This window comes from Cebus imitator, unplaced genomic scaffold (genome assembly GCF_001604975.1).
Source record: "Cebus imitator isolate Cc_AM_T3 unplaced genomic scaffold, Cebus_imitator-1.0 Scaffold74, whole genome shotgun sequence".
In the NCBI taxonomy this organism is placed as follows: domain Eukaryota; kingdom Metazoa; phylum Chordata; class Mammalia; order Primates; family Cebidae; genus Cebus; species Cebus imitator.
In genome coordinates this window covers 391,680-405,119 of record NW_016107389.1, presented here as the reverse complement: position 1 = coordinate 405,119, position 13,440 = coordinate 391,680, and the positions used below count along the sequence as shown (strand labels likewise).

The following is a 13,440-nucleotide window of genomic DNA, read 5'->3' as shown; positions in this document are numbered from 1 at the left end:
AAGAATGACAAATGCATTTCCATGTGAAATGAATCATCCAATTGTAGGAATGATTATTAAGGACAGAGGGGAGACTCATGCAGCATTTCTCATACGCCGGCATGCACATGTGCAGGGAGCTGGGGGAAGTGCCTGGCACATGGAAAAACTTTGGGTGTTAGTACCACTTCAGGGGCCTGACCCTAAGGGAGAGGGCAGGGAGTTTGAGAAAAAGGCTGTTGATGTGGTGGTGCTGCTGGTGGATGGCACATTGGAACACCAAAGGAGGATTTGGGTTTCTGGTGCACGTTGCTAGCTGCTAAAGCCATGGAGCTACGCCTTGCTGCACACTGGCATCACCCGGAGAACTTTACAAACTGCTGATGCCTCCGGCCCACCCTCAGAGAATCTGATAGTTCTGGGGTATGAATTGAGCATCAAAATTTTCTAAAGGTCCCTGGGTGAATCTTATGAACAGTGGAAGGTGAGAACTACTGCACTGAAGATGTCCCAGGATGCTCATGGAGATAGTTAAGGCAGATTACTTGCCCCAGCACATGTTATTAATAAGTTAGTTCAGTAATTCTTGGGGAACACTTAAAAACACACATTAACAAGCTTTGTCCCCAGAGATTCTCATGCCATAGGGTCTCAGGCTCTGGTACTGTTTAAAAACTCTCCAGATGATTTTAATTTGTAGCTGAGCCTGCAAACTGTGGGGTAGTTAGCTTCCCTTTTTGGAAAAGATGCCCTGTAGAGTGTATATTCAGCATAAAGGAGAAACATCAGCTTTGTCTTAAAGCTTTAAAGGCTGGTTCACATTCTGATTCTGCAAAAGTGCATCTAGGACTGGCTTATAAACAAATGAACTTAAGAAAAGCTTGTCTGACCTCAACTTGCTTGCTTGAGGAAGTTCTAAGGAGTGTCATTATTAAGCTCTGGAGCCAGACAGACTTGATGCCACATTCTGACATTGTGATTAGTCAGGGAAACTTGTACAAGTCATTTAACTTCCCTGAGCCTCACTCCCTAAAATAATTATTCCCTTTTCTCATAAGGATCACCTGTAAGTACCAGGCACAAAGACCTCACGACAAGGAGCTATTGTTATTTCTGATACTTCTAATTAAAATTTTTGCCAGTTGGAGCTAATACATCATATATATTTTACCTTCTTTTCATCAGTATGATAATTTTTCTTTTTCTCTCACTTTAGAATTATTGCAAATTTAGTTCACTGCTTTAAGTTTTTATAAAAGCAATATCAAAAGATCCCTGCAGTGGTTTTAAATTAGCGAATAATGTCTGTAGTGTCCCAGCCACATTGTATGTAAGAGAAAATGAAGAATGGTGATTCTGTGGTTAAACCAATTATTAACAGCTATTTATTGATCACAGAATACTTAGGTGAAATTCCAGCTACCTTTCTGTGCTGTAGGCTCTAGCGGTATTCTCAAGGAAAACCTTGTATTGTTTTCCTACTTTCTCCATTTATAAAAAGTTCTTTTTAGAACTAAGAGGCCAAAGAACCAATCCTGAATTTGTAAGTATGGTCATCCCTCAATATCCATGGTGGATTGGTTCCAAGACTCCACATGGATACAAAAATCCGTGAATGCTCAAGTCCCTGATATAAAATGGCATAGTATTTTCATATAAACTATGCACATTCTCCTGTGTACTTTAAATCAACTCTAGACTACCTAAATACCTAATACAATGTAAATGCTGTGTAAAGAGTTGTTATATATTTGGGGAATAGTGAACAAAAATGTCTATGCATTCAGAATTCTTTTCCCCTTACATTTTCTAGTCATGGTTGGTTGAATCTGTGGCTGCAGAATCCACAGATAGTGAGGGCTGACTGTATCACTGTATACAGCTCTAGCCTGGCAGTGGAATGGGGCCGGCTCCCACCCAGACCCATTTATGTGTGCTTTGCTCTGAGCAAAAGTAGAACTTTAGACACCTGTCAATGTTTGTTCAGGTTCAGATGAAGCTAGTTTTAATGAACATCATTTTAACCCAAAGGTTAGGTTTTTGTTTTTTGGTTTTTGAGTGAGGGTTTTGTTCTGTCACCCTGGCTGCGGTGCATTGGTATGATCACAGCTCACTGCAGCCTTGACCTTCTAGGCTTAATAGATCCGCCCGCCTCAGCCTCATGAGTAGCTGAGACTACAGGCACCACGCCACCATGCCTGGCTAATTTTTTTCATTTTAATTTTTGTAGAGACGGAGTTTTGCCATGTTGACCTGCCTGGTCTCAAACTCCTGGGCTTGAGTGATCTACTCACCTGAGCCTCCCAAAGTGCTGGGATTATAGGCATGAGACCACACCCAGTCCAGAGTTTTGTTTTTGAAGTTGTTTTTCCAGTCACGGTTTGCTCCTTCTGTGAGTTATGAGTCTAGAAAAGTTCTGGGAAGCTGATCTTTCTGTGGCCTAGAGAATTCTAAATGCATGGATGGAGAGGCAGGCAGTCTATATAATTGGAAGTTTAGGTCAAAGTTTATGTGATTTGCTATCGGCGTGTTTGCATGCTGGGTGCTTGGCAGGGCCTGAAGAGAGAGCTGGCAGGGACAGTCAGGCAGAAGTGCCAGGCAGGAGCTGTAAGAGGTGGCAGTAGATGAGGGCTGGTTGAAGGCACAGAGTTATGAAGTATGAGGCACAATTTTGTCAGCTCCAATATTTACTTAGATTCATTTATTTAACCAATGGTTCTTCAAGGCCTGAATTTTACCAGGCACTGTACTTGGCCCAGGAGATGCCATCACTTTCAGTAGGGATTCTTTTTTTTTTTTTTTTTTTTTAGTCTCTCTCTCTTGTCACTTAGGCGCTGGAGTGCAGTGGCACGATCTCAGCTCACTGCAACCTCCACCTCCTGTGTCCAAATGATCCTTATGCCTCAGCCTCCCAAGTACTGGATTACAGGCACCTTCCACCACGCCCAGCTAATTTTTTGTATTTTTAGTAGAGACAGAGTTTCACCATGTTGGCCAAGCTGGTCTTGAACTCCTGACCTCAGGTGATCCACCCACCCTGACCTTCCAGAGTGCTGGGATTATAGGCATGAGCCACTGCACTGGCCAGGATTCTTTTTATATGTGAACACAGCGTACAGGGGAGCTGTAGTTAAATCAGCCCATCCTGTATTGTTCCATGGAAATATGAACATATAAATACAATTATGTTAGCAAGATTAAATATGAACAAATTGTTAACCTCAATTTCCTTACCTTCAGAAAGGGTTGCCAACATAGTGAAAACCCGTCTCTACTAAAAAATACAAAAATTAGCCAGCCATGCTGGCACACGCCTGTAGTCCCAGCTACTCTGGAGGCTGAGGCAGGAGAATAGCTTGAACCTGGGAGGCAGAGGTTGTGGTGAGCTGGATCGTGTCACTGCACTCCAACCTAGGCAACAGAGTGAGAGCCCTCTCAAAAAAAAAAAAAAAAAAAAAAAAGGATTAAGATTAGTATGCAACCCTATAGAGTCATGGAAGATTAAATGAAATAATGCATGTGAAATGCCTGCCTCAGATTACATTTAGCTAAGTGAGGATCAGCTGATGTTATTGGACCTGTCTGCCTTCACAACCTTGGGTTAATCCCTTCCCAGAAGGGAAGGGCTTGTACAATACAGTCAAGAAAGCTGTGTGAAAGACAGGAAAGCAGCTGGGTAAGATATCCTGGCAGAGCGGACTCTAAGCATACTTCCTTGTTGACTAACATTGGCAAACCAAGGTGGGAGCATTAAATAGGTGAGATTGTTCAAGTAGGGAGGAACATTGATATGTATCCCTTGGGTGCTGACCGGTATATAGCGTATTTTACTTGTTCTGCTACTGGGCCACACAGCATTAGGGCCAGCTCTTAGGAATCAGAAAGAAGCTAGGGTTATGTTTATTCTGCAGCTTGACCTTTTTGGGAGGAGGTTCTTCCGCTTTTTGGGAGAAAGGAAGTAGCACTGTGGTTGAAGAGTGAACAATGGAGTTGAGAAAACCTGCACAGGCCCCTGGCCCTGCCACGTGCTAACCACGTGTTGAATGGTAACCAGTTGCATAAATGCTGAGTCTTGACTTCCTTCAGTGGAGATAACAGTAACTGCTTCATGACCAATAGGAATTGTTTTACTCAATTGAAATAATAGGTGCCAAGCCCTTAACACATAATTGGTTCTCTAGTAGCTAGTGTTGGTATTTGTTTCTAAAAATCAAAATCTTTATATTGAATTTCTACAAAGAGGTGCCTGAGTTAGGCTTGTATGATCTGAATACAGTTAAAACCATAAGCGCCTCTCCTGTTCTTATATAACTAAAGCAAAACAAAAACAACAAAGGTAATGCTTTCAAGTAAACATTTGATAGAAATTTCAGTATGGCAAAGGGGTTTTGGGTTTATAGAGTTGAATTAGAATTTGACCTGAGTTATTTTATCCATGAACTGTTTAGAATTGTTTCTTAATAGTATCCAGTAGGGACACTCTATTAAAACTGATTAATGATATAGTTTCAACAAATGGAAAATATGATGCCATAAGATAGATTATCCAGAATTCTGCAGAGCTCAAATATTAAGATTCCATGTTTATGGAGAAAATGTATGTGTCTGTGGATAGCCCATGCAAATATACACTTTTAAAGAAACCTTCCTTTAATATTTTGCTATGATTTGCTTGGGGCTTATGCAGTCTACGAGTACAGCAGAACAGAAGTAAGCCAGACCTGGTTTCTCACCTTCACATGCCTCCACATGCTTCAGTGTCCTCCTTTGTACGGGGAAGTGCTATCACCAGATATTGTCAGGAGAAACATATAATGGAGACAATAAATGCCAAGTACCTAGCACAGTGCAAGGCATGTATCAGGTTAGGTTACTTTGTAGCAACCTAATACTAACAAATAATTGTTATCATCCTGGATCTGAAAAGCAGAAGGAGAATGGTAGTCTCTTTATTGCAAGCAGGACATGAGGAACACTTTTTTTTTTAAGACAGAGTCTTAAAAATCTTGGCTCACTGCAACCTCTGCATCCTGGGTTCAAGCAATTCTCCTGCCTCAGCCTCCCAAGTGGCCTTATTAGCCCTGCGTGGTGGCAGGTACCTGTGATCCCAGCTACCATAGCTACAGTAGCCTGGCTAATTTTTGAATTTTTAGTAGAGACGGGGTTTCGCCATGTTGGCCAGGCTAGTCTCAAACTCCTGACCTCAAGTGATCCACCTGCTTCGACCTCCGAAAGTGCTGGGATTACAGGCATGAGCCACCACGCTTGGCCCCATTGCTTTTCTTCACGTGATTTTCTTAGATGAATATGGGTAGGCAGTAGGTTTTTGAGCTGGCCACAGTACTGGCATTTTGAAGGTGTACATATTTTATAATTTTTAGATTTGGAAGGTTTTTTTTAATTATTATTTTTTATTTTTTATTCTTCAGTATTTCCAGCTGAGATTTGGAAGGTTTTTTAAAAGCAGCCTTTGCTTTATGTCGGAGATGCATTCATATTCGTTGTCCATTAATAATGTCAGTGTATAAAAATGAAAAATATTAGTTTTTGAAGGTCCCTTAACATATTTTGAACTGAGTAATTGCTTAACACTGGTAATGTTGTAAGATAGTTAATTTCAAGGAAGTTTCATTAAAAAATAGCTAGAGATTATTTAAAAATCAATGCCATTTAAACCTCTTGTGATCTTCTCCTCCTCAACATAAAGTCTCAACATTGAAGCATTTGCTTCAACGCTTTGAAGCAAAGCATTTATCTTTATGTTATCAAGTAGTGGAATAAATCAATATAACCCAATAAACAAAGTATTTGAGTGTCTGCTTTGTTCCTACTACAGACCACTGACAACTATAAAGTATGATTCTAGACCTCAAGGAGTTTTTAGTTTAGCTCTGCCCAAAATCACACAATACCTATGAATCAATAATGAATGCTCTATGGTAATAACTTGTTCTGAATGGAGATTTTGAAAATGAGATCAAGGAGGAATGGAGTGCAGTACCCAGAAGACTTTCTGCCAGGGATGGTACTTAAGCTGTATTTTGTAGGTAGGATTTAAATAAATGTGTGGAAAGGATAGGGCTTTGTCAAGGAACCTACACTCAGTAAAGTTAGAAAGATATAAATAAACATTATATCATGGGGGTTAGAAAGGGAGCAGGGTCCTGTGTGCAGGAGGTCAGTGGTGGGTAGAGAGTGGAGGTGTTCTGGATACATGGGGCAGAGCCATGTTGGGGAGGTCCCTGAGGAGGACCACCTTTGTTCCTTGTGCTCCTGGGGGGTGGGCATCTGCCATTGTTGAAGCTGTCAAAGTCAACCTTTAGACTTTTGATGGGCATTGGGAAGAGGAGGGGCACATTCTGGTGGGGAAAATATGAGTTGCTTTCAGGCGAGGGGTGGAGATGAGAGAGGGCCCTGTCACTGGCACTACTCAAGCAGTGCCTGTGGGGCTGCCAAGGATATTTCTCCGAGATCTGCCAAGGGTATTTCTCCAAGATTAGGTAGGGGTGAGACCAGAGACTCTGAGTCCTGAGAAGTCTCTTTGTGAAGAAATAAACAAGGCTGCACAGAATGTTAATGAACAGCAAAGTGATATGAAAATGAGGAAACCATGCTGATTAAACTTACCTTGGTATGTAGAATGTTTCTAAAGAGGGTTGATGGAAATCAGGTATGGGACTGTGGCTTTGGTCCAGGATGAAGGTCTGGACTGGGACTGTGCAGGGGATGGACATGAGAGATTGTGAAAAGAATATCTGAACTTTAGAAACTGTAGTTGGTAGCTGAAAGAAAAAGATAAAATTTAGTATCCTTTGTCTCATCTCTGCCTAACTCTCCACTCAACACTCCTGAACTGCCTCACTCGTTCCCCAGCTCCAGGAGAACCAGGGATGTCCACGCTCTGAGTCTCATGATCTTCTGCCTACAGGAAGCCTATCCCACCCCTGACCCAAAGTTGGTTAACTTGCATTTTTGCTTTTCAAGCTAGTTCTAGTTTCACTTCCCCGTGGTAGCCCGGGGTGAGAGTTTTGATTCTGCCCGAGTTTGCTTCTTACTCCATTAATGGTATCTTCAAGCCAATGGGCCAACGAATGGTGATTCCCCACTGGACTCCTATCTTGGTGTCCTGCTCCTATGGACAGGAGCCCTCAGGCTATGCTCTGAAAGATGGCTGCTACCCATGCTGGATGTCTACTCTGTTCAGATGATGCTTCAGACTCAACCTGAATCTTGCTTTTCCTGTACAGGAAAGGTATTATGGGAGCAAGGATTTGGGGAATCCACACAAGGGAATGATGGCTGACCTGGGAGGGTCCATTACAGCTGCAACAAGCCGCATCTGCCTTGAGTGAAATTATTCCTAGATAATGAGAGAGCCTCCTTTTGGGGACCCCGGGTGGGAGAATGGAGTGGGAAGGTTGGTGCCACTTCCTTGTTTTGTTCGCAGAACTTGGTAAGTAAGATTCTTTCCTGCCTTCCAAGTATCTGGTTGGTGCTCAGCTCAATTCAGGCCTGCTGTGTGGTTTTGGAGACCCAACGGCAGTTCTACAGAGGTTAGAGAGGTCAGGAGAACGAGGTGAAGAAGGGGCCAGTGGGAGATGGAAGTTAGATTACAGTGGATTAAGGAAGCTAGGAGAGAGTGAGGACCCTGCCAGATGCTTTGACTATTAAAAGAGGGAGAGAAGTCATAAAAGCACGAAGGAAAAGCAGGGTCAGGTCAAGGCTTTTTCTAAATCAGACCAAAGACAGTAAGTACTTCAAGGTCAGAGAATGGAGTTAGTGGCATAAAAACCTGAGAGTTTTGAAGGGAGAAGAGTTTACGTGGAGGTGGGAATGAAGCTTCCCAGGAGGTGCACTGCTGTTCTTGGAGAAACCTATAACCCTGTCAGGGTTACAGATTGGTGTTAATGATTCAGCCATACAAAGTTTGGCATTAAGGAATGAGTTTAGAGCAGCATTGTTCAATAGAAATATAATGCTAGCCATGTGTGGTGGCTGACGCCTGGAATCCCAAATCCTTGGGAGGCCAAGGTGGGAGGATTGCTTGAGGCCAGGAGTTTGAGACCAGCCTGGGCAGCATAAGCAAGACCCCATCTGTACAAAATAGAAATAAAAAATTAGCTGAGTGTGGTGGTGCACAGCCATAGTTCCAGCTACTCAGGAGGCTGATGAAGGAAGATCGCCTGAGCCCAGGAGTTTGAGGCTGCAGTGAGCTATGATCAAGACAGAGCAAGATTCTGCCTCAAAAATAAATAAATAAATAAATAATTAAAATTGAAAAAAGAAATATGCAAACCACAAATATGAGCTACAGGGAGATTTTAAAATTTTTAGTAGCCATATTAAAGTGAAGTGAATTATAATAATATATTTGATTTAATGCAATAAATCCAAAATAGTGTTCTAATGTGTAATCTATATAAACATTATTAATGAGACAACTTGTTATTTTTGTAGTAACTCTTTGAAATTGGTGTCTCTATGCTTACAGAGTATATCCATTTGGACCAGCCATGTTTTAAATGCTTGACAGCAGCATATGGTGAGTGCCATACTATGTTGGTCAAGGCAGATTTAGAGAATAGGAAGGGGTCCAACTTCCAGCAAAACATGTAGTGAGGCAAGAATAAAGGTATCCTGTTTCAGGATCTGAACTTTCAAACTTTAGCCCCTGTTGAGAATACAATCTCAGTATTCTTGGTGTACACTGTCAACATGAGTTCTCTGCAGGCTCTTGGTTTCAGCTCAGGTGAGGAATATTGTTCTTGTGGTTGCCCTGTCCTTAAGTAAATGGAAGTGTGGAATTGAGAAGCAGTATTGAAGGAGGCTGAGCCAAACTCTTCAGACTTAGTTTCCCTCTCTGCCATTTCAAGCTGTGAGACATTGAATAAGTTAGTTAACTGCTCTGTGCCTCAGTTTCCTTATCTCTAAAATGAGGATAGTAATAAATTTAATCAATTAATGTATGTATGTGTTTAATAGAGACAGGGGCTTACTATGTTGCCCAGGCTGGCCTTCAACTCCTGGGCTCAAGCGATCTTCCTGCCTTAGCCTCCCAAAGTGCTAAAATTACAGGCATGAGCCACCAAACCCAGCCAGTAATAACAAATTTTAATTAAATGACATTTTATACCTATGTTATAGGGTTGTTGCAAAAACTAGATGTAGATGACTTAGAACAATAGTTGACCCACAGTTAAGGCTTAACAAATAAGTTAAATTTTAAAAGAAAATATTTAGGCTACTTTATTTGAGTCAGTGTTAATTACCATTGTAGACTTTTTCAAAAAAATGTCTAAGGACCAGGACTTGTTTATGGAATGTTGAAGTCTGAGTTGCAGCAAAAAACTGCCTCCTCCAATTTTCTGTTTACTTTGGAGAAATAATACAACATAGATAAAGTTTCACATTTACCAAATTAAAATATGTGAAGCAGTAATCAATATATTATCCTTAAAGGAGCTGCCTTAGAATGGGCAATGTACTCTTTAAAATCTTTTATAAATGGAGTAGCAAACTTGAATCTGAGATATTGGTGTTTCGGAGACGTGTAGTGACATAAGGCAGCTTTGTTCTAATTGCATCCCAAGTTTGAAAATTTTTCATTAAGAATATCTGAATGAAGAGGTGGTTAGAATGGGGCTGAGGGTAAAGGAGAGGAGGCCAAGGAAGCAGAGACCTTGTAAAAGCTACTTCCCACATGCCCTTTATCTGTTAGTCAATGCCCCATTTTCCAAATGAGCTTTTACAATAACCAGATAGCTGGATCACATCACTAACGGAGGAAGCACAAACCTGCCTGCCTTCTTATGTCCAGCTCAGCCCTTCTAACTGAGTGCAAAGTTGATTTTTGCCTATAAAAGTGGAAAATGGACCTGATAAAAATGTTTAGTCTTCGAGGCCTCGTTTTATTTATCGTATCAGAAAAGAACAATGTTTTGTGTTGTGGTCAAAATAGAAGCTGACCTTGCTTGTTCACTAAAGCTCAAATCCTAGAGATAAGGGGGGCAAAATAATAGAGTACAATGGAAAGAGTAGGGTATAATTATTTGTAGCTTGTCAAGTGAAGCCCTTTCAAGCCCCAAGTGATTCAAATCTGGGAACTCTGCACAATTCTGTAAACTAACCACAACCAGCATCAGAGAAATCTCCCCTGGCCCGCAGACAGCATCGAAATTGCATCAGTTTGTCATGCACTGAGCATGCCAGCCTCACACAATATCATTTGGTTGCAAATGGGCCTGCCCCTAAAGCCCTGAAACACATTCTGTGGTATCTGACTCTTGGCCTGCGATTTGTCATGTCCCTGCTGCTATCAGTGTGCAGTAATTTTAATAGATTCTGATGGTTTCCTTGTAGAAACACAGGATGCATCTGGTTTGGACATAGGACCCAGGAGAGACTCTTCTGGCCAAAGACAACCGGAATGTGTGCAAAAAAATTGGAGATTCACTTAATTTCATTAAAAATTTGTTTTAGGCTATACAGTTATATTTTCTGATTTTGTTTGTTTTTTAATTATAAAGAGACCAGATGATTAGAAGAAATCTGATTTTTTTAAAAGTATTGCACAGTTTAACATATAGAAATATATTGTTCATTTTATCCTTAAAATAGTTGCCTTTTTAGAGGTACATTACTGACAGTATACTTATTCAGCTTTTAGAAGTTACTAACTTCATATGGAGTTAGTCTAATATAATGGTTTATTTGGCCCCTTACTACTCAATATATGGTGGTCTATGGATCAGCAGCATTGGTGAGAATGTGTTACAAACGCAGATTGTCAGGCCCATCCCAGACCTACAGAATTGGACCAGGGGATTCATGTGCACATCTAAGTTTGAGAAGCTCAGGATCTCAGGCTTAGAGCACAGGCTTTAGAGTCAGAGAACTCTGTGTTGATATTCTGTCTTTCTGACTTAGTGTGCTTGACTCTGGGCAGTTTGGTCAATTCTGCTAAGCTTCAGATTCCTCATCTACTGAGTGGGGATTATAATTACTTATATGGTTATTTTGAGGATTGAATAAAATTATATACACATAAAATTATGTAATTAGGTGTACATATATTAAATAAAGCTATGTATATAAAATTATGAATACATATAAGTATCCCTATACTTCTATCTATATAGACCTGACATAGAAAAAGCATACAGTAGGTTAAAGATGTCATATAGTGTCGGTTCCATGGACTTTGCCTTAAAAGCATTAACATTTGTCTAATTGTGAAATAATTCACTTGCAAATAATTTCCATGGCACAAGAATTGTGAATTTTGTTTGTTGGATTTTTTTTTTTTTTTTTTTGAGACAAGGTCTCACTCTGTCACTCAGGCTGGACTGCATCGCTGTGACCAACTCCTGGGCTCAAATGATTCTCTCACTTCGGCCTCTGGAGCAGCTAGGACTATAGGTGCATGCCACCATGCCCAGCTAATTTTTTACTTTTTTATAGAGACAGAGTCTGACTATGTTGCCCAGGCTGGTCTCCAACTCCTTGCCTCAAGAGATTCTCCCACCCCAGCCCCCCAAAGTGCTGGTATTATAGGCATGAGCCATCTCACCACACCTAACTGTGAATTTTATAGGTGAACTTTAGCCGGCTGTAGCTGAATTTAGTGTTAGGATGCCTCTATTCCCTCCCACATATCTTGTTAGCCTTTTTTCCTATAGCATCTTTCTGCTGTGATTTAGAGTATATGGCAGAGCCATGGACGGTGCTGGCTACTTGGAGAGTTGTGTAAAATGCAACACCCCCCGAATTCTTGGAGATTGGACTTCGTCCCATCTTCGTGTCAGCCAGGTTCTGGATAGAGAGCCCTCTGGGCCTTCCGGCCTTGGCCCAGCACACAGCTCCTGCCCTCATCTGTTTGTCCTGTGTTCTGGACCCACTGTGAATGCTTGGGGCTCTCTGTGTCCCTGAAACATCCTGATTGTCATGGGTAGGGGCACAGTCATTTTTTCCTAGTATGGACCTATGGCAAAAAAAATACAGAGACAAAAATTAGGGCCAGATGTAAAATAACTATTTTTTTTCCTTGAAAAACGCTATTGTTTTCTTCCTTTCCTCTTTTTTTCCTTACAATTAATCTCTCAATCTATCTGTAAATGTAAATTTTTCAGTTTACTGGCTTTTAAAATTATGAACAATAACATAAAAATTTAGTTAATTAGGTCGCTCAAGTATATGATTTATTTTCATATCCGAACTAGTTAAGGACCTGGGGTCGGGAGTGTATATAGGGAAAAATGGGAGTAGGTGAGGAATTGGGGAAGGCTGGGCAGGGAAACAGAATGGCTTGGGTGGAGGAGTGGGTGGGGCAGATCAAGGGAAAGAGCCACAGAGAAAGCAAAAGTGGTAACAGAAGAAGGGACTGCAGCGAGCCAGAGGACGAATCAGTGTGGCTAGGGAGGCTTGTTCAGAATCACTTAACTAGTTCGTCAGTGGTTCAGAAGATAGGAGGTTAACTGTTCTTAACACAGGTTTTTAATCTTGAAATTACACGCAGAATCTTACATGTATGTGTATGTATGCTTCCACAGACGTCTTCACATTTTCAGATCTGTGACTACAAGAAAGGCTGAGAATCACTCCTCTTCACTACTCCAACTGGCACTTCTACCAAAGCCAAAACTGTCCCCTATGAGTTATATTTCTGCATATTTAAGAGCTTTCTTGTTTATACAATTATTAATATAATAGTCTTTTCTGTATTTGTTCATCTATGATTTATTAAATCTCTTGAACAGAAATGAACAAATGGCATGTCTTCCTAGATAATATTACCATTACATTCTTTTCTTTTCAAATTTTAAACTTATGTCATTGGTTAGCTTTTGTCATAATTCTATGAACTTCTATTAATGTTTGTACATTACATTAATGTTAATGTTACTGTCTTGGAACCAGTAGGCTTCAAAACTGCCGGAAATGTATTACTCAGGATTGCCACATCATTGTTTTTTTTTTTTTTTTTTTAGACAGTGTCTTGATCTGTTACCCAGGGTGGAGTGCAGTGGGCACAGTTACAGCTCACTGCAAGCTTGAGCTCCTGGGCTCAAGAGATCCTCCCACCTCATCCTCCGGAATAGTTGGGGCTGCAGGCATGCACGCACTACCACACCTGGCTAATTTTTAAAAATATTTAGTGGACTTGGGCTCTCAATCTGTTACCCAGGCTGGTATTGAACTTGTGGGCTCAAGCAATCCTCTCACCTTGTTCTCTCAAAGTGTTAGGATTACAAGCATCAGCCAGTGCTCCTGGCCACATCATTGACTCTTACACTAGAACTTTGCTTGAGTGGATTGGTGAGTATTTTCTGTGATAATTCCATTGGTTCTGTAGAAGAAACAGATTTAGTGTCAGCTTTAACAAACACCATTTGATTTATTCAATTGAATATATAAATGTTCAGTTTTACTTACAAATTTAGAACTTGGAAGTCTCAGATATGA

General features: G+C 40.9%; 1 protein-coding gene and 1 long non-coding RNA gene across 4 annotated transcripts in view; both read left to right on the top strand.

Moving 5' to 3' along the window:
• The window catches only part of SNX24 (sorting nexin 24), a 165,565-nt gene that overhangs the window by 22,783 nt on the left and 129,342 nt on the right, over nt 1-13,440 (top strand). The window lies entirely within an intron of this gene.
• Nucleotides 6,711-8,228, top strand: LOC119471790. Its single transcript, XR_005200874.1, has 2 exons — nt 6,711-7,869; nt 7,906-8,228. It is a non-coding gene; the product is annotated as an uncharacterized LOC119471790 (long non-coding RNA).